Source organism: Cavia porcellus, unplaced genomic scaffold, assembly GCF_034190915.1.
Source record: "Cavia porcellus strain 051 isolate PalLab524CR breed Dunkin Hartley unplaced genomic scaffold, mCavPor4.1 scaffold_24, whole genome shotgun sequence".
In the NCBI taxonomy this organism is placed as follows: Eukaryota; Metazoa; Chordata; class Mammalia; order Rodentia; family Caviidae; genus Cavia; species Cavia porcellus.
In genome coordinates, this window is record NW_026947507.1 from 20,517,563 (window position 1) to 20,534,435 (window position 16,873).

Consider the following 16,873-nt stretch of genomic DNA (forward strand, 5'->3'; position numbering starts at 1 on the left):
GAACAGTTTAGTAAACTAAGACTATGCAGTTGGATTTATTCCATTTCTAAACAGAACTTCCAATCTAGATTTTAAGATTCAATTTTCATTGATTGCTACAATCACATTGGAAATTTAGAAAATTTGATGCCAAATTGTAAAAATATCTAATGAGTCATAAATGAAAAAAATGTAACATATTCGAGTACAAACCACAATTTAGTGGACTGTTGTAAAGATCGAAATGAGTTTAGCATTTAATGATGTAGTTACCAGAACATGTGATATAGTTCAGTATTCATAACGATAGGCTATCAATAGTTTTTCATTATGAAGATATTCTTTTTTTCATGCTTTTTATTGTATGATTTAATTCAAAAGAAGGAAAAAGAAAGAAATCTCTTTTTCTTAGTAGTTTAATTTTCTTGTTCTCTATAATTCTGGGGCAAATTTTCTTTCCTTTTTAATACATTATTTTTTTCTTTCATGCTTTTACAATTCAAATGATGAGTGTTGGAGGAAGGCTATTGTCCTTGGAGTTCAAGGCTATGTTAAGGACTTATCCCAAGCAGCAAAATTAAAAAACAAACAAAAATGTAAGCTTTAAAAAAGCATTCAAAAATCAGCAATTTTAAAAAATGAATTGCCTATTTATAATTATACTTTTTCAATTTTCACTGAAGTCTACTTAAATTAATATATGGTACATGTACAGAATGAATTTCAGATGCAAATGTACCTCCGCCTTGATAGGCAGTGCTGTTTTATGATCTTCCAATTCCTGCAGGGACTACAGAATCAAGGTACAAGTAACTGCTTGCTTTCCTCAAGTTGAGTCCTTCTGTTTTTCTTTGTCACTGGCTTTTTCCTCTATCCCACTGTTTATTTATTGGCTGTTGAGTATGGAAAAACATCTAGTCTTTTAACATTGACAACAAATCAGAGTAATGAGCTTGCCCATCACGCTACATTGGATATAATCTTTGCTTGTTAGACTCTTGGCTGGTTTTGCTGTACTTCATCCTGAACATTTGAAAATCTGAATACTTTGTTGGTTGTTCTTTCCCATTCTTATTAGCACTTGCCAAATCTCTTGCCAGTAGTCTTTAGAGTCATGACAGCTTCTAGGTCAAATTTCAGTTTTGATCACTGCATCTTTAGAACTAAAACGAAGGACTGAAATAGCCAGTTCCTTTTCAGTGATTGCAGTGGATGCTGATTAGCTGCACGGTGGTTGTTGAAGTCATAGCAACAAGTTCTACTTACTATCTTTTAGGAATCTCAATTAAGTATCTTTAGTTTTTGGATATATAACTACAAAAAAGTTTCATCGCCTGTGCAAAATGAATATACTCTTTCATTGGAGAGCAACTTCACAGAGTTAATTAAAAATTCTTTTCTAATGTTCATTTCTGAATAAGCTAGAAATTATTTTCAATACTTCCTTCCCTTTTTTATTCTAATTTTTGCAATGAGGCATTCAAATGACTTAATCTTTTAGTTATAAACTGATTAATTGCCAAGTTGTTGTATGCTATTGTTTAAGTTATCAAACTAAACCTACCTGTTAAGAAAAGGAAAAACTCAAAGTTGGCTACAGAGGCATCAAATTTTACTTTTCAATTACTATGGGCATTTCATAGTCAATAAGATCATTTTGATAAAAATAACAATGATTAGAGTAGAGAAAAGTATAGGAACATAAATTTTTAAAAGTGTATTGTATAAGATATGGTAAAAATAAAATTTTCTTTTTCAACAGTCACAGTAATTGAAATTTCTACCTATGTAATAACTATTTTTGTCACATAAGACTATAAAATTTAGTTTTCCCAGCCATGAGAATGATTGGAAAAGGTTATTTTATTTAACCAATTGAGCAAAATTTTAAACAATCCAACTCATTAATTTCTAATTAAAATTGAACAAAGCAAATTTCCTTGGCAAATGAGTCTTATTTGCTACATTTTGTTATTTAGAAAAATTTCTTATTAATTTCTAGAGCCACTAATTTGGAAAAATAATTCATCCTCGCTAAGCTTGTTATATTATTTATAATCCACAATAACAATAAAATGTACTCCACAGATTTATTCAGATGAGTAGATAAGGAATGTAGGTAAAATAGCTTAGCAAGTGTCCAGTCTAGAGAAAATACTCCAAGTAGTTCACATACATATTGATTATAAAAATAAAGTTTGTCTTATGTAAGTTTAAAGTCTTAATTAAAAATAAAAACTAGACATTATAGATTCATGGGTGGAAGACAAACATCAAATCAATAGGGATATTCTGCAAACTCACCTAGTTTCAAAAAAAAAAAAAAAGAAAAAGAAGGCAGGATTAGACTTTCAAAGACCTAGATTTATTCTATAACTGTAGTAATTACGACAGTGGTTTAAGAGTAAGTACATAGATACGTAGAGCTCAACGAAAGTATCAAAAACAAGGTCAAATTTCTATGTGTCCTCGATATCTGACAAGGAATGATTACTAACAAATGGAGGATTATTTAGAAAATGGTGTTGAGCCAGGTATGGCAGTGCATGCCCGTCATTGTAGCACTTAAGGAAGCTGAGGCAAGAGAATAGCAACTTGAAGTCAGACTTAGGAAATTTAGACTGGCTGAAAACAAACAAATGGATTGGTTAGTAGCCCACTTTTAAAACATCTGTGGCTTCTTCCCCAGTGTTGTAAAACAGAAACAATTTTGTGTATAGAAAAAATATTATTTTACTGCCTCACACTTATGCCCTACATAAAAATAACTTTTTGATAGAAGTATTAGTACGAACCTATTAAAGATCTAATTTTGAAAAACAATTAAAAAAAAACCCAAAAGAGTAATTTTATGATCCTGGGGTGGGGGTGCATTTTTTAAGTGTAGAAAAAATGTAATAATAATTTTAAAAAACCTGAAAAATTTGACCATCCTTGAATTTAAAGTGTCTTTATCACACAATAAAATATTTAAAAAATGCAGAACATATTACAGAAGTAGAGCTGTTTATACATGTGTTTAGCTTACAAAACATTAAACAAAATACCAAATGACTCAGCAGAGAATGAACAAAATGTCATAGAAAACAGAACCATAGGGGCTGGGGATTTAGCTCAGCGGCATAAGCACCTGCCTTGCAAGCAGGCTGTTGTGAGTTCGATCCCTGGTACCAAAAAAAAAAAAAAAAAAAAAAAAAAAAAAAAAAAAAAAAGACTAAGAAAATGGAACCATAAATGATCCCATGAATTTATTACAAGATGCTTCAACATCTGTTAATTAGAAAAAAATGAACAAAAAAGTAGAGAAAGAGAAAAAAATAGAAAAATCTGTGGAGTAAAGCTTACATCCATGAAACTGGCATAAATAGCTCTACTAATGAATCTGATTTAAATGAAATAAACTAACAATTCTATCATGAAACTTTCCAGAATAAACAGTAGAATACCTTCCCAATTTATAAGGTCAACATTTCTTTGTTGCCAAAACCAGAGAAAAGCTTTACAAAACAAAACAAAGGCTTATGTTGTGATATATATCTTTTGAGAGTAGATGCAAGCATCCTATGTAAAAACCAAATGAGCTTTATCCTAGGAAAGTAAGGCTAAGTTAAAATTTGAAAATTAATCATTAACTCATAACAACAGAGTAAAGAAGAAAAATAATAACTTCAATAGATGTTGAATGCAGCATTTGACAAAATTCCAAGTACGTTCATGAAAGTTTCTTAAAGATTTCACTTAATGGTGAAAGCCTGAAAGATTTTTCTCCTGAGACTGTAAATTATGCATGGATGTCTATGCTCATGACTTCTCTTCAATACTATATGGGAGATTTTAGCCAGTATGGAAGATAAAAAAATAAAATTAATTCAGATAGCAAGGGAGAAATAAAATACTGTTGCTCAAAAATAATATTGTGTAAGTGGAAAATTCCAAAAGAAACTAAGAAAATCCACTAGATTTAATATGAGTTTAATAACAGTGACACACATAATGAATATGAATAATTATATTTCTATTTAATGGTGATGGACAATTGGAAATAGTACTTAAAAATAAACCAAAATAAGGAATAAGTAAACAAAAAACTTGACAACGCTGAAAGCTTAAAACAGAGAAATGAAACTTTCATGCATGTAGTTTGAGAATACCTAATGTTGCAATCACTTAGAAAATTCATTTGGCAAAGTTACAAAAATACTTAAAATGAATCAGCAAACCCACTACTGTGTATTTACTCCAAGTCAATGAAAATTTATGTTTACTCAAAAATCTATAGAAAAATGTTTATAATAAATTTCAGCTATTTAAATCTGGAAAATAATCTAAGTGTCCTGTAGTAGGTAAATGGATAAACAAAATCTGGTGCTGCGTACAGTGGAATTCCACTCAGCTTGAAAAGGAAAGAAACTAATAAAAAAATAACATGGATGAACCCGAAATGCATGCTGAGGGAGAGAAGCCAGACTCCAAAGGGTATCAGTCTATTTACATGACATGCTAGGAAAGGAAGCTTTATAAAAAGGCACACTGGTGATTAACAGAGGCTGGAGGTGGAGTGAGTCCTTAACTGTGAAGACTTAAGATAATTCTGTGGAAATTATGTTGATTTTGGTGGTGGTCATTTGATTGTACATTTTCCAAAGACAAAGAACTATCAGAAAAAGATGAATTTTGCAGTACAACTGATTAACAGCATGCTAAAAAGATCATATCAGCAGCAAAGATGATTAAATGTTATCGTAACTTGGGGTAGTGGGTCACTTTTGGTAATCATATTTTATGCTTTTTTCAAAGTAACATTAATAAAGTTATTTTGCCAATTTTTTTTTTTTTGTCTTTTTGAGACAGGGTCTCTCTATACAGTTCAGTCGGGCCTTGAGCTCACTTTGTACCCGAGGATGGTCTCGAACTCTCAAAGATCCTCCTGCCTCAGCCTCCCAAGTGCTGGGATTACAGATGTGAGCCACCATGCCCAGCTTTGTCTAGTTTTTAAGGAAATAAAATTCTCTCCCCCATTCTGGCTTCAAGTTCTCTGTATTTCTTTCCAATCTTTTTTCTCAATTTTCTTTAGTATCATATAATGTACAAAATTTTAGTTAGACATAAGAAAAGTGAGGATTTCTCTAAGCTACATTTATTTAAAATTCTTTATTCAGTCATTACTCACTAAATAATGTTTGATTTTACATTGCATTAATTCACTTTTTAAATGGCAAAATGTGCTAACAAAGACAAAAACTTTAATACTTAATGTGCTGTTACAGTGATTTAGAGGGAAGCTTAAATTCCTTAACTGTATGCTGTACAGGATAAACTTGAGTAATTTGTAGGAAAATGGATTCACTATGAGACCATAACATTAAATGAGGTAAATCAGACACACGAATTTAGATATTGCATGGTTTCTCTTGTGTGAAAAATTTAATTATAAAGTGTAAAATGAAAGACCAATAATAAGAAAAAAGGTATTGTCATCTAGTGCAGACAGTGTACATGAAAGTGTAGCTTGACTTACCACAGTTGTCTTACATGTTTTATATGTTTTTTGGCCTATTGGGCTGGTTTTTAGTTCGTAAATATGATAATTGGGTTTATAAGATCTTTTAAGATGAATAAGTGAGTTTCATGCTGGTAAGATATAAAGGGGAAAAACAGAATGAAAATGTGCTATGTACGTGTACTGATTCCCTACAATGAATGTAATAATTGCATGCTGGAAACACGCACTAATAAAATTTTTTAAAAATAAAAAAGATGTCTAACCTTTGCAAAGCACTATGCACATAAATTTTTTCAGAGGTCACATCACTATCGCCAACATAAATATTTCATATTGTTTTCAAACTTGCAAACTCATTTTTAAAAGTCTGTCTGGTTTTAGCATTGAAACTTGAAAGTATAAATATTATTTTATATCACTGATCATATCAATGCCCATTTTAAGAACTTATTCAATTTTGAAGAACTTTCAGATGTTTACTGGAATATTTCAGTTAGTAGAAATTAATCTGAAATAGGCTGGTCCGATGGCAGTGGGTTATCAGAACTTATTAACATTAGTGTCACTAAAGTTGGTATACCACCCCCCCACTGCTAAATTTGACTGGCTTTAAAAAAAAAAAAAAAGAAATTAATCTGAAATAAATGAAACAATAAAAAGAAGTGAAATAGTTATGGATCTGAGGTTCAAATCCCACTGTCTCATATTTAAAACAATATGTGAATCATCCCCTAGAGTACTCAGGCCTTAGATGATGTCCAAAATTAGGTGTTATAATTTTTATTACTGGGTAAAATAGCCAAGTTACAAAATTAGTGCAAAATGATAAATAAGATAGATAGTTAATGCATTGGCATACCTAGGACCAGCAGTAATATTCACAGAACAAGAAACAGTTTCTTTTTCACATTTACTACTATTATTATTTATTTTTAAAGTAACATAGTATAAATATAATAAGCTATTGCATATTTACCACTGAAGGGTAAGTCATATTTTCAGTGGCAGGTCAAATTCATTTATCTTCTCTCTCCCTGTTATGATCTGCTGTGGTTCCATATCTCTGAGGCCGACATTCAAAACTTAGGAGGTGTACAAATCAAGGCTTGCTGTTTGCTTTGGTCATGGTTTTGAATTAGACTGTTGAACTTTAAGAACAGAGTAATTGATTCAGTTGATTTGATAATTTTTCCTTATATTGTACTGTTCGGAAAAGTTATATTGCAGTAACCTCCTTGGCAGTGTTGTGATTACATATTCAGCATTATAGATTCATGCTTGCTTGAAAAACAAATCATTAATTGTGGAGTTGGAGTAGAACTGAGGGAATCTATTGTGTTTGTAAATTTATTTTTCATGAGCTGAGTGTGGTGGCACATGCCTGTAATCCCAGCACTCAGGAGGCTGAGATTGCTGTGAGTTTGAGGGCAACCTGAATTATATAGCAATAGCCTGCCTATAGACTTATTCCTTATGAAACTAAAGGCAATTGCACACTAGAGTGGTAGCTGTTTTATTAGGGGAATCTAAATTTTTCTTGAAATAGTTGATCATAATCAAATGTTAATTAGGGAAAATGTAAACTTTTACCTGAAATAGGACATAGTTATGAGTATTACTTAATATTTACTGAAATTTTTCCTATAATGGTTCCATATCTTAATATGTATAATTTTTCTTTAAATTGACCTAAAAGGCATTCCATGAAAAATGATGAAAATACGCTGAATTAAGACATCTTTAATGGGTGAATGTGAATATACTAGTGCTAGGGGTGTCAGATATACTTAGACAGCTTTTTTGTTTTAAGGGAAAAAATAACAATAAAACCGTTTCAAAACAGGTTAGTAGAAGTTACAATAATTAATACATTATATATTGTGACAGCCTTTAAAAACAAGGGGTACTTAACACTCGTTTTTTAAGAGTATGGTACTTGAATCTAATATGCAGCCAATGTTGAGAAAGACCATGAGTTTTCCAGATCACTCCTATTTATCAGGGTTTTCACAGATTTGGGAGGTGCAGGAAGAGGCGGGTACCTCAGAAGTAAAAGTCCATGCAAATGACCATTAGAAACAAAGGTAGTAAATCTTGCTAATTAAGAGAATAGTTGGGTCTCCAGGATAGGCAGCTTCATTGCTCTGGAGCTGTGTTGTTATCTTGATCTCAGAGCACTGTGAATTTGAGTTTTTCCAACCCAGCCACAGGTTCCTTCTTGGTCAGCAGTTTAACCCTTTGATCGTCTGGTCAACAGCAGAAGAGGACCTTAAGAAATTCATGACCACCCAGGACCCTAAACATTTCCCAAGACTATCTTGGAATTAGAAAATGAAAACAACAGTGCCAAAATGTTTAATGCAGTACCACTGAACATAAAAGATTACATAAGCATTAACACAATTAGGGGACCTCAATACCCTATTGTCACAGCCACACTGATCAGTTAGACAACATAGGATCAAAAAACAAATGAACTTAATAGATATCTTCACAGTGTTCCACCCAAGAGCAAAAGGATATGCATAGTTTTCAGCAGGACTTGGACCATTCCTCAAAATAGATGACATACTAGAAAGCATCCGTAAATAAATGCACAACAGTTGAAATTATTCCATGCATATTACCCAATAATGTTGCAATGAAATTAGAATTCAGTGGCAAAAGAAATCTCAGAAATTACAAAACACAGAAATTAAATAATGTTTTCTTTTTTTTTTTTTTTCCTTTGTGACAGGGTTTTGTTATGCAGTTCAAACTGGCCTTGACTCATTTTGTAGCTCAAGTCAGCCTTGAACTCATGGTGATCCTCTTGCCTCAGCCTCCAGAGTGCTGGGATTACAGGTTTGCACCACTGTGCCTGGCTAATAATGTACTCTTGAGGAATCAATGGATCACAGAAGAATTCGAGGAAGAAATCAGACAGTTACTAAAACCTGGTGATGATGCCAGAAAATCATACCAGACCTATGGAACACAATGAAAACAGCCATGGCAGGGAAATTTGTATCTGTGACTACCCACATCAGAGAAACAGAACAAACCTAAATAAATCATCTAGTAATGCTCTGCAGTATCCTAAGGAAAACAAAAACTATCCTAATCTAAAGCTAGTAGGATGGATATTGTATAGAGATCATAACAGAATTGAAATAAATATACAAAAAACCCCCACCTATACAGAGGATCAGTGAATCAAAGAAATGGTTCTTTGGAAGTGTAAACAAAACAGATCTTTAGCCAATATTACCAGAAAAAGGAAAGAAAAGACTTAAAGCAATGCAATTAGAAATGAAAAGGGCAGAATCACACAAGAGACTGCCAAATTCCAGAAGATTATTAGTAACTACTTTGAAATCCTATACTCCAGTGAATTGGAGAACCTAGAAAAATGAGTAGGTTCCTAGATACATACAGATTGCCAAAACTGAACTTAAAGTATATAAAAATTCTGAGTGCTCTAATAACAGACAATGAAATTTAAAAGTAATTTAAAAAATTACCAACTGAGAAAAACTGAGAACTAGATTAATTAATCACTATGTTCTATAAGAATTTAAGGGAATATCTAACAAAATAGAAAGGAAGGAATTACTCTTAAAGTCATTCCTGAAAATTAGTATTGTCCTGAGTCCTGAATTAGACAAGAATTAAAATAAAATAGCAGAACCAAAGGTCCGTCTCTTTAAGGAATATAAATGAAAAACTCCTTAACACGGTGCTGGCAAATAGAATCCAACAAATCATCAAAAATATCATGTCATGATCAAGTGGGCTTCATTCCAGGAATGCAAGGATGAATTAACATACACAAATCAGTAAGTGTAATGCATCTCATAAACAGAAGCAGGCACCAAAATCCCATGACCATCTCAATGGGTACAGCGAAACCTTTGACATAATCTAATATTGATTCATGACAAAAACCCTGAAGAAAACAGTTATAGAAGGAATTTATCTCAATCCAGTAAAAGTCATTTATGACAAATGTACTGCTAGCCACATATTAAATGGGGGAAAACTTAAAGCATTCCCTTTAAAATCAGGAACAAGACAAACATGTCTATTAGTACCACTTCTGTTCAATGTAGTTCTTGAAACATTAACAAGAACAAACAGGCAAGAGAAAGAAATAAAGGGATATGTTTAGGAAAGAAAAAAGGTCAAGTTCTTTATTTTCAGATGGCATGATTCTGTACACAGAGCATCCAAAAATTCCACCAGAACCTCCCAGAATTAGTAATCAAATTCAGAAATACAGCAGGCTATAAAATCAATGAACAAAAATAAAGTATATCAATAATGAACTCATCAAGAAAAAAATTAGTAAAATACAGTGGTACTTTGGTTCATGAACTTGAGTTCTTCCCATGATTCTAGTTGCTAAATGGATTGCATAATGACTGATTCAGATTTCCCTCTAAGGTCATCACTGAACCTTACCATTGTGTCTGCCTCTCTAAGAATGTGTCAGAAGGAAACAGAGTATGCAAATAGGGACTGCACGACAGACAGAGGAATGATGTATGAGAACTGAAGTGGAGCTGTGACCAAAATGCTTGCACACAGAACTTTGAGTAGAAAATGGCTCATGATTTCAAAGGTTTCAGGCCATAGTTAGCTGGCTTCATTGTGGGAGCATAATGGATGAAGGGCATGGCAGAACAAAAATGTACATTTTATAGCAGCAGGGAAACAGCACAGGTGAAGTCAAGGAGAAATAAATTCTGAAGGCATATTCTTATTGATCTGGCTCCCAATGCTAACAGCAAACACAGCTATGACATCTGTAGATTAATTCACTGACAAGTAAATGATCTATTCACCTGTCTAGGAATCTCCTTATCCAGTCACTTGGCAATTAAGTTTAACCATCACAATTTCCGTTTTTTTTTTTTTTTTGCACCCATTTACATGTGTCTCTAAAGTCTTTGGATCTGTGTTGGGAATCTTTATTTCTTGAGTTGAAATGATACCTATTGTTAGCTCAGGATTAGTGCTATATTATCAGGGTTTTTTTTTTTTTTTTTTTTTTTTTTTTTTGTCTTTTTCCTTTTTATCGGTACCAGGGATCGAACTCATAACTGCCTGATTGCAAGGCAGGCGCTTACGCTTATGCCGCTGAGCTAAATCCCCAGCCCCCAGTTTTTTTTTTTTTTTTTTTTTTTTTTTTTTTGACAATTACCTGTAGTGAGGAAAAGGAGAATTTTAACAGTAAGATACTTATTTGAGAGACAATATGCTTAAACCAAAAATGAGTTAAAAATTGTGAAGTAATAAAAACTGGTGAAAGAAATAGTCTGAATCATCACATGATGATTGTTTCAGTAGGATATGTCAAGTCTGAATTAGAAGAAAGTCTATTTCTGTCTTCAAATAGAAGTAGCATATTTTTAATTCTAGATTAAAGTAGGGTTATAAAGCAACTCTTATTTTGGTTATTTTAAAAACATATTTCCAACTCAACTAGCAGATAAGGACTGACCTACAAAGGCTTCAGGGGCTCGTCCATAAAAATTAATTTGGCATAATTGAAGTATAGTTTATTTCTAGAAAAACAACTAAGAAAATGCCTTTAAAACCAAACACATTATAATTCTAAATGTTATTTTATACTTGATTAATAAATTTTTTCTGTTGAGTAAGGTAAATTGCAGTCTATAATAAAGTGATCAAACATGAAATAAATAAGAATTAATATTTAAATGAGATATAGCTTAATGGCAGACTGGTTTCCTAGCATGTGTAAGACCTCACATTTGGTCTTTAGTACCCCTCATCAGAATGAATAATGTTTTAGTGTGTGGTATAATTATTTAAATATTTCTAGCATTAGCCAGAACTGGTAAAAACTGGACCTGTAGAAACCTTAATGAATATTAAGAAGTTTAGCTCCTTTTGTTAACACCTACCCAATTAAAGAAACTGTTACTGCATGCTTGTCTGGTGTCTACTATGTGCCAGACACTCGGCTAGGGGCTGAAAATATAATGATGATGAAGATAAATGTAGTTATTGATACTACAATTATTCATAGGCTAATGCGTGAGAAATCAAACAGATAATTCCAACTCAAAAATCAGCATTTGACATGACCAATATATTGGTGACCTTATTTCTCACCCCATCTTGTATTGAAGACAAATACACTAGAAGATAGAGCTCAGTGTCAGCTTATTTTACTTCAAGCCCTTTGAAGAACAGGACTTGAGTTAGTCTCTACAAGGGGACTGAGACTTGGGCAGACTTGCCATCCCAGGCAGAGTGCACCAGTGGCTGCCTCTAAAAATATTTGTCAGAGGGAAGCAGAGCATGCAGGTGAGGACTGGCGTATGATGGAGAAGAGGTGGGGGTGAAGCTGAAGCAGAGAAGTAGGATTATTAATTTTCTGGAATTTAAATTAGTTTGGATTGGGCCGTGTATGAGGAAAGGTGTTAACAGATTTTGTGTGTATGTGACTTAAGTAGGGTCCGTTATGTCCATGGCATTGCAGTCCTGTGGAATTTCATCTTACTAGCAGCAGGGAGCCACTCATTTTAAACAGAGATTTGACAAGGCTGTCTTGCTAAATAGCATTGTCATTTGTGAGATTTGTGCACTGTTAATCTGAAAGGGACGACAGAATTAAGGATCTAATTAATAACTTAATTTAATACTGCAAGATATTATTAAGCCACAAATGATGCGCTAAACAATGTGAAAGTAATAAAACTTGTAAAAGCCCAATATATCACGTCATATTATGACTTACTAAAACTGGATAAATAGAGGTGGTGCAGGTGTGAAGAGGAGTAAGATTTTGGGCAAATGGGTTGGTAGACTTTTTCTATCTTATCTTCCTAGCCCCATTTTGGCCATTTGACTGCTCCTGCATGGCCATTTGCACCTGCAGCCACAGAAGAACTCAGTCAGACCTTTTGATGCTCTCTCAGAGCACCTGCTCTGAAAAATAGTTAATAATTTTTGAATTACAGTCATAATGTGGTTTGAGATTCACTGAAAATTTCATTTTTCATCCTTTCCCAAAATCTCATTAACACGTATGATCCAGTAAAAGTGATTTTAATTATTTAGTTGACTCTTTTATTTCTTTCTTGGTACCAGGAATCGAACTCACACATTGTGCTTGCCAGGCAGGCTCTTATGCCAGTAAGCTAAATACCTAGCAAGTTGACTCTTTTAATTGCCTTGTACCTGTGGTAGTTTGTAAGCTTCTTACAAGTTTTTAATTTGATCAGATCAAAGGAGTCATATTGTCAGTATAATAAGGACCTACAGAAAACTACAGCAAGCACATCAGTAAAACTGTGTTCTTAAAGCTTTGCGAAATTCCTTTGCTTATTAGATGAAAAGCTAAATAACTTCTTGGATCAAGCTATGTTTCCTTGTGTAATTTGTGAAGTGGCTTATTTTTTTGGTTTGAATATATAGATTGGACACCAATGCTTAAGGTTATTATTCCTTGACTTGACTTTAGAAGTTATTGCCTATATAAAGTTAAGTTTCTACTAATGTTGTATTATCTGTTTCTTTTTTTTTTTTTTTTAACAACAAAATTTACACATCTTGGATTTTATTACTCCTTAGTGCTTATTACTTTCTTTGGGGGGGGGAAGAATACAGTCAAATATGGCAAAACAAAGCTGTCAGTCAATACCAAGGATAGACATAGCACATGGTGTAGAACAGAGTACAAGTTTATCAACAATGGTTATCAACGTTGTCCCTTGTTTCCTTAAAAAGAATTGTCTATCTTATTAGATATTATAAAGTTGGACAAAACAGTAGAGAACAAGACCAATAAAACTTAGGCATTGTAAACATTACAGGACTTCCAAAGAAGACAATAGTCAAACCAGAATGGGTATCTTAGTGAATCTTATTGTCTTCAAAGTAGTTGCCTATGTCTTCAAACTTGATACTATCATATAGAATGGAACAGAGTCTAATCAGTCAAAACAAGATCGTGGGAGTACTACAGGACTTCAAAACAAGTTAATAGGAAATCGAAAAGAGTTACTATTTATATATCCTAATTTTTTTGAATTTTTTCTTTAATTAAGACAAACATAAGAAATGACTAAATAATTTTTTTTTGAAACAATAAGGGGGAGATTGAGATAAAACAGGACTTAACAATATAACAATAGAGGTCACAGCATGACTGTTTCAATAACCTAGTACTTCACCACCTTATAACCTGACTTAATAGTAGTTACCATAGTGTCTTTTTCCTTGAAATATTTGGGTAAAACTTCATATACTCTAGCTTCAAATATTTTCATATCAAGAAGCCCAGAATAAAGCCTTTCTAATTAATGAGTGAAAACTTTATAAGGCTTCAAGGCCACCTAATGGGGAATCATGATTACCACATATTTTTATATATTTGAATCATTACTTACATTAGGGAAACTATTCGGTATTCACACATGCGAGATTGATTTATTTCACTTATGAGTATGGTCTCAAGCTGTGCCCATTTATTGATAAATATCTCAATGTGATCCTTCTTTATAGCTGAATAATACTCCATTGTATAGAAATACCACAACTTTTTTATCCATTCCTCAGTTGATGGGCACTTGGGTTGTTTCCAAGATCTGGCGATTACAAATTGTGCTGCTATAAACATAGGTGCACATATATCACTGTGGTATGATGCTTTCAGTTCTTCTGGGAATATGCCTAGAAGTGGAATAGCTGGAATAAATGGGATTTCCAGTCCCAACTTTTTGAGAAATCTCCAGACAGATCTCCACAAAGGCTGTACCAGTCTACACTCCCACCAGCAGTGCAGGAGAGTTCCTTTTTCCCCACAGCCTCTCTAGCATTTGTTGTCGGTTTTCTTGATCCTGGCCATTCTTTCAGGAGTGAGATGGTATCTCAGTGTGGTTTTAATTTGCATTTCTCTAATGACCAATGATGATGAGCATTTTTTCATGTATTTATTTGCCATTTGCATTTCTTCATCTGAGAATTGCATATTCATCTCAGATGCCCATTTTTGGATTGGATCTTTGAATTTCGGAGGTCTGAGTTTCTTTAATTCTTTGTATGTTTTAGACAAGAGGCCCTTGTCTGAGAGAGAGTTCACTAAAATCTTTTCCCAGTTTGTGGGTTTTCTTTTCACTATGCTGGAGATTTCTTTTGACATGCAGAAACTTTTTAATAAGAAGTGGTCCCAGTTATTGATTCTGGGAAGTATTTCCTGTGCGGTTTGAGTCCTGTTCATGAATTCTTTACCTACTCCTATGTCTCCAAGGTTTCTACCTATTTTGAATAGGTAGAAATAGATTTCCAATAGATTTAGTGTTTCTGTTTTAATATTCAGATCTTTGACCCATTTAGATTTTAATTTAGTACATGGTGATAGACATGGGTCTAGCTTTAGTTTTCGGCAAATGGAGAGCCAGTTTTTCCAGCACCATTTATTAAAGAGACTGTCGTTCTTCCAGTGAACCTGCTTGGCTCCTTTATCAAAAATAAGGTGGTTGAGTGTGTTCGTAGTTGTGGTTGTATCTTCTAATCTATTCCACTGATCTTCAGCTCTGTTTTGATTCCAATACCATGTTGATTTTACTACTGTTGCTTTGTAGTATAACTTCAAGTCAGGGATTGTGATGCCTCCTGCTTTGTCTTTGCTGCTTAGAATTGCCTTTGCGATTCTAGGTCTCTTCTGGTTCCAGATGAAATTTAGGAGTGATTTCTCTAGATCTATATGGTATGTTGATGGTATTTCTATTGGGATTGCATTGAATCTGTATAACAGTTTTGGGAGAATGGCCATTTTCACAATGTTTGTTCTTCCTATCCATGAGCAAGGGATGTCTTTCCATTTTCTGAGATCATCTTCAATTTCCTTTTTCAGTGTATTATAATTTTCACTGTATAAGTCTTTCACTTCTTTCGTAAGAGTAATTCCTAAATATTTCATTTTTTTGCTTGCTAATGTGAATAGTCCAGTTTCTCTTATTTCCCTCTCTGTAATTTTGTTGTTCGTGTATAGGAATGCTATTGATTTCTGAGTATTGATTTTGTATCCAGCCACATTACTGAATTTATTTATTGTATCTAAGAGTATTTCAATGGAGTTTAGGGGGTCTTCTATGTAGAGTATCATGTCATCTGCAAACAATGATAATTTAACTTCTTCTTTTCCTATCTTTACTCCTTTTATTTCTCTTTCTTGCCTAATTGCTCTGGCTAGTACTTCCAGTACTATATTAAATAGGAGTGGTGATAAAGGACATCCTTGTCTTGTACCAGATTTTAAAGTAAAGGCTTTCAATTTTTGGCCATTTAGTATGATGCTGGCTGTTGGTTTGTCATAAATGGCCTTTATTATATTGAGGTAAAGACCATTTATTCCAATTTTCTGTAAAGTTCTTATCATGAATAAGTGTTGGACCTTATCGAACGCTTTTTCTGCATCTATAGAGATGATCATGTGATTCTTATTTTTGGCTTTATTGATATGGTGGATTACATTTATTGATTTGCGTATGTTGAACCATCCTTGCATTCCTGGGATGAATCCCACCTGGTCATGGTGTATAATCTTCTTGATGATTTGCTGGATCCTATTTGCCAATATTTTATTGAGGATTTTTGCATCTGTGTTCATTAGGGAGATCGGTCTATAGTTCTCTTTTATAGTTGGGTCTTTCTCAGGTTTTGGTACTAGAGTAATATTTGCTTCCAGGAATGACTTAGGAAGGATTGCTTCCCTTTCAATTTCATTGAATAGTTTGAGGAGTGTCAGCATTAGGTCTTCTTTATATTTCTTGTAGAATTCTGCAGTGAATCCATCTGGGCCTGGGCTCTTCTTGGTGGGCAAGGACCCAATTACATTCTCAATTTCATTAGCAGAGATTGGGTTATTCAACAGTTTTATATCCTCTTGATCTAGCTTTGGTACTTCATATGCTTCTAAGAATCTGTCTATTTCTTCTGTGTTATCAAACTTTTGAGAGTAGAGGTTTTCGAAATAGGTGTTGATGATCCTCTGTATTTCTATTGGGTCTGTAGTGATTTCTCCTTTTTCATTTCTTATTGCATGAATTTGAGCTTTTTCTTTCCTTTTTTAAATAAGGTTGGCTAGGGGCTTATCGATTTTATTTATTCTTTCAAAGAACCAACTCTTTGATTCGTTGATTCTTTGGATTGTTTTCTTAGTCTCTATTGCATTGATTTCTGCTCTGATTTTTATAATTTCCTCTCTTCTTTTGGCTTTGGGCTTGACTTGCTCTTCTTTTTCTAGCTGTTTGAGGTGTAGCATCAAGTTATTTATTTGTATTCATTCTGTTTTCCTGATGTGGGTACTCAGTGCAATAAATTTTCCTCTCAGAACGGCTTTCATTGCATCCCACAGATTCGGGTAAGTTGTAT

The 16,873-nt window shown here is 33.3% G+C and overlaps 1 protein-coding gene across 2 annotated transcripts in view; it reads left to right on the forward strand.

The window, feature by feature from the left end:
* Window positions 1–16,873, forward strand: part of Gpm6a (glycoprotein M6A) — a 293,169-nt gene that overhangs the window by 13,867 nt on the left and 262,429 nt on the right. The window lies entirely within an intron of this gene.